This window comes from Lathyrus oleraceus, chromosome 7, assembly GCF_024323335.1.
Source record: "Lathyrus oleraceus cultivar Zhongwan6 chromosome 7, CAAS_Psat_ZW6_1.0, whole genome shotgun sequence".
Taxonomy (NCBI): domain Eukaryota; kingdom Viridiplantae; phylum Streptophyta; class Magnoliopsida; order Fabales; family Fabaceae; genus Lathyrus; species Lathyrus oleraceus.
The window spans coordinates 511,217,330-511,222,951 of record NC_066585.1 but is presented as its reverse complement, the minus strand read 5'-3'; positions in this window follow the sequence as shown (position 1 = coordinate 511,222,951).

The window sequence follows — 5,622 nt, the reverse complement described above, 5'->3', positions numbered from 1 at the left end:
CAATTTAGGATCGATCCAAAAAGGCAGACTGAAACAGGACTCATCCTAATGAGGAAAGAACTCAATAGGGAAAACCCATCCCGTTAGGGAGGGAACGGAAACAACCGTCATCCACGAGGATATAACTCAGTGGGGAGCGCAGAAGGAAATGGTAGACACTTTCTGCTTAAGGGGTAGACTCTACATGGAGAGATCAGACACACCCACATCCGCTAGGGAAACAGACCCAAGTTGGCAAGTTGCTGACAATTGGGGAGTAATACTGCTGGGGATACCCACTCGACTAAGGAGTCACTTGCTGGGAAAACATCAACTTCTCAACCATGCTGATGAACCCAATTCTGAAGCCGATCCAATGGTGCGATGCTAAACTCTTTCCAACAACCCAATCTCGGCTGGTCACCACGGCCTAGGGCTAATGGATATGTTTGCAATGTTGATGCATGAGTTTTTTTTTTTTTTTTTTTTTTTTTTTTTTTTTTTTTTTTTTTTTTTTTTTTACACAATGCCCCATGATCATGGAAATGCTATGCACTAATGATGCGATATGCTATGCTTATCTAAATGATGAATGCATAAACACACGTCTCCTCCAGAGACAACACCGGGGAACTCCAGGAACTGTGCTGAGGATCTTATAACCATGTCGACTTCCACCCTGCTGGGGAAAGACAAACCTTGCTGTCAACTTCCACCCTGCTGGGGAAAGACAAACCTTGCTGGGGATGATTTTCTCCAAACCCGATCCGCTTGGGGATAATAAGTCATGAACAAACTTCAGTCTGAGCACTGGAAACAAACTTCTGGCTTGTCACTTGGAATGCCGAGAATGTTTTATGCTTGCATGCGTATGTTTGAATTTTACGATGGCGTAATGCTCCGTGAAAACGGAAGTGCTACGCGATTTGGGAGGATGCAATGCAATATGATTCTACATGCAGGGATGCGAAATGCTGGGGAAAATGCCAAGCTGAAGCAAGGAATCCCGTTGGGGAAATGATGATAATCTTCCGGACCCTGGCACTACTGTTGGAGATGCACAGCATAATGAACTATGTGGGGAGATGACCGGCCGCGCGGTGTTCTAGTAATGGCGAGATACCGAGGCTCTGACTGGGGAGAGAACGGCGCTGTAAACCTGTTGTTGGGGAATCAATAGTGGTTCTGGCAACCATAATCTACGGGAGATGACTTAGCAGGGGGAGGGAAACACCGATACGGTACCGAGGTTATGCTTCCAGGAAAGAGATCACCGATCTGGGATTGAAAACATCGATCTGGCATCGAACTCTGAGGAACAGCTGCTTCTGCTGGGAAGCTACAGTCTGGTACTGTCAACTTCGTTGGGGATATACAGTCTGGCACTGTTAACTCCGCTGGGGAGTGTATAGTCTGAAACACATGCTTGGGAAGCACCGTAGTGAGAACCTGCTGGGAATCTTTAAGGAAATGCCCCGAGTGCACCGGTTCTGAATAGACGATCCAAAGCACTTAAAAATTTACAGCAATTTTAAATGTTTATTAAGCATGTACCTGTAAAGCCCTTATGTGTCATGATGCAATGTTTATCAAAAATTCGGACGTCATTTTTGCAAACAAAACAGTAAGATGAAAATGAACACAGAGATATACTGAATAACATGATTTTATTGATTGAATGGCCTCTGAATAGGCGTTTACATCAGGAAGCAATCCCTGGAAAGAGGTAATCGCTTAGAAGATAAAAAAAAAAAAAAAAAAAAAAAAAAACAGAAATTAATCTAATGGCAATGTGAAATGGATTTCTATTGGGTTCCAATTCTGCTATGACTTGCTCGTCTTCAAGATCCTCCAGATGATCAGCCTTCTGAAAAAGGTGATTGGACTGTTTCCTACCCTTCTGAAAGTTTCCAGTCATCGACACAAGATGAGATTCAGAACTAACTCAGAGCGCAGTCATTCGCTTAATCCCTAACTTTTGCCTGGATCGCCCTTTCGGGTTTTCAATCCACCGGGATACCCATTTTTGCCTAAGTTGCCTTTTCAGGTTTTCAACTTACCGGGTGTACTATCTTTTTTATTTTTAATCCCTAATTTTTGCCCGAACCTTTTTCATTTTTCTTGGTTCGTCGGGATGCCCATTTTTTGCCCGGACTGTTCCTTTTACTGTCCAGCGGGTCTATTTTATGCGAAGTATTTTTTAACTGCGTCTGAGTTTATCGGGGAAGTGAAGTCTTCACCATCCATCGTTGCAAGCATTAAGGCACCTCCATCAAAAACCTTGGTGACAACATAAGGTCCCTCATAGTTAGGAGTCCACTTGCCCCTGTGATCTGTCTGAGGAGGAAGGATCCTTTTCAACACTAAATCTCCGACTTGGAAACAACGAGGACGCACTTTTTGATCAAAGGCCCTCTTCATCCGACTCTGATACAACTGCCCATGACAAATGGCTGCCATTCGCTTCTCTTCGATAAGACTCAACTCATTGAACCTTGTCCGAATCCATTCAGCTTCGTCTAGCTTGACATCCAACAGGACTCTTAGAGAAGGAATCTCCACTTCAACAGGTAGGACTGCTTCCATACCATACACAAGGGAGTAAGGGGTTGCCCCGGTCGATGTACGTACTGAAGTGCGGTACCCATGCAAGGCGAAGGGTAGCATCTCATGCCAATCTCTGTACGTAACGACCATCTTCTGCACAATCTTCTTTATGTTCTTATTTGCTGCCTCAACAGCACCATTCATCTTAGGACGGTAAGGGGAAGAATTGTGATGCTGAATGTTGAAGTTCTGGCACAACTCCTTCATCATTTTGTTATTGAGATTGGAACCATTATCAGTAATGATTCTTTCAGGAATCCCATAACGACAAATGATTTCTTTCTTGATGAAACGGGCAACCACATGTCTGGTGACATTCGCGAATGACGCTGCTTCGACCCACTTGGTGAAATAGTCGATGGCAACAAGGATGAAGCGATGCCCATTGGAAGCAGTCGGCTCAATCTTTCCAATCATGTCAATACCCCACATAGCAAACGGCCACGGCGAAGACATCACATTCAGAGGATTCGGCGGTACATGCACCTTATCAGCATAAATCTGGCATTTATGACACTTCCGCGCATATTTGAAACAATCTGATTCCATGGTCATCCAATAATAACCCGCTCTCAACAATTTCTTAGCCATTGCATGTCCGCCGGCGTGAGTACCGAAGGAACCTTCATGAACTTCCTGCATTAACATGTCCGCCTCGTGTCTGTCCACGCATCTGAGCAAAACCATGTCGAAGTTCCTCTTATACAGCACATCGTCTTTATTCAAGAAGAAACTGCCTGCCAATCTTCTCAAAGTCTTTCTATCATTGTTGGATGCCCCTACAGGGTACTCTTGATTCTTCAGAAAGCACTTGATGTCGTGATACCAAGGCTTGTCATCAACTACTAGTTCAGCAGCAAACACATACGCGGCCCTATCAAGGCGCATTACATCGATCCTGGGAGCATGGTTCCACCGAACCACCTTAATCATGGAGGATAGAGTAGCAAGAGCATCTGCCATCTGGTTCTCATCACGAGGTATATGATACAGCTTTACTGTTGTGAAGAAAGTCAACAGTCTTCTCGTGTAATCTCTGTAGGGGACCAGAGTGGGCTGGAGAGTATTCCAATCACCATTCACTTGATTGATCACTAGAGCTGAATCTCCAAAGATGTCCAGAGTCTTAATTCTCAAATCAATGGCTTGCTCAATACCCAAGATACAGGCCTCGTACTCAGCTTCATTATTGGTGCACTCGAAAGTCAGACGAGCGGTGAAAGGCATGTGGGCACCTTTCGGAGTTGTAATGACAGCACCAATTCCACTTCCTCTGGCATTGACAGCCCCATCAAACGTTAAAATCCACTTTTCATCTGGATCAGGTCCCTCCCCAACAACTGGCTCTTCACAGTCTTTCATCTTGAGGAACATGATATCTTCATCTGGAAAATCAAACTTCATCGGCTCGTAATCTTCAATCGGTTGTTGAGCAAGATAGTCTGACAGAATACTCCCCTTGATGGCTTTTTGGGATGTATACTGGATATCATACTCTGTTAGTACCATTTGCCAACGAGCAACCCTTCCGGTGAGAGCTGGCTTCTCGAATATATACTTGACTGGATCCATCTTGGAGATCAGTAAGGTTGTGTGAGTCAGCATGTATTGTCTCAATCGCTTAGCAGCCCATGCAAGTGCACAACATGTCTTCTCAAGCATTGAGTATCTCGACTCGCAATCTGTGAACTTCTTACTCAAGTAGTAGATGGCATGTTCTTTCCTACCTGTCTCGTCGTGTTGACCGAGAACACAACCCATAGAATTGTCAAGTACTGTCAAGTACATAATCAGCGGTCTCCCTGGGACTGGAGGCATAAGGATAGGAGGATTCTGCAAATACTCTTTTATCTTTTCAAAAGCCCTTTGACAATCGTCGTTCCAACTGATAGCCTGATCTTTCCTCAACAATTTGAAAATTGGCTCACACGTGGCTGTTAGGTGAGAGATGAACCTTGCAATGTAGTTCAACCTTCCTAAGAAACCACGGACTTGCTTCTCTGTTCTTGGCTCAGGCATTTCTTGTATTGCTTTCACTTTGTCAGGATCCACCTCAATCCCTTTTCCACTAACAATAAAACCCAGTAGCTTTCCAGATCTCACCCCGAAAGTGCACTTGTTCGGATTAAGCCTCAGCCTGAATTTCCTTAACCGTTCAAACAATTTCTGCAGATTCACCAAATGTTCTTCTTCTGTCTGAGATTTGGCAATCATGTCGTCCACATAAACCTCGATTTCATGATGAATCATATCATGGAATAGAGTCACCATAGCTCGTTGATATGTTGCCCCAGCGTTTTTCAGACCAAACGGCATCACCTTGTAGCAGAAGGTGCCCCACGGGGTTATGAAAGTTGTCTTCTCCATGTCTTCTGGTGCCATCTTGATTTGGTTATAGCCAGAAAAGCCATCCATGAAGGAGAATACCGAGAACTGAGCTGTGTTATCCACCAAAACGTCGATGTGAGGTAATGGGAAATCATCTTTAGGGCTAGCTCTGTTCAGATCCCGGTAGTCGACACACATCCGTACCTTTCCATCCTTCTTAGGTACTGGAACGATGTTTGCGACCCATGGCGGATAATTGGTAACCGCTAGGAACCCTGCATCCAACTGTTTCTGCACTTCTTCCTTTATCTTTACAGCCATCTCTGGTCTTGTTCTTCTGAGCTTCTGCTTGACCGGAGGACAACCTTCTTTGAGAGGTAAACGGTGTACCACAATATCTGTGTCAAGCCCCGGCATATCCTGATAAGACCAAGCGAAGACGTCAACATACTCTCGCAACAGTTCAATCAACCCCTTCTTTACATCATCTTCCAAAGCAGCCCCTATCTTGATTTCTTTCTTGACGTCCTCGGTGCCAAGATTAATCACTTCAGTAGCCTCTTGGTATGGTTGAATGACCCTTTCCTCCTGTTTTAACAGCCTGGCAAGTTCTTCAGGGAGTTCACAATCTTCATCACCCTCTTCTTCAGCTTGGCAGATTGGATTTTCGAAGTCGAAGCGAGCCATAGCAGAATTGTTATCAATAGG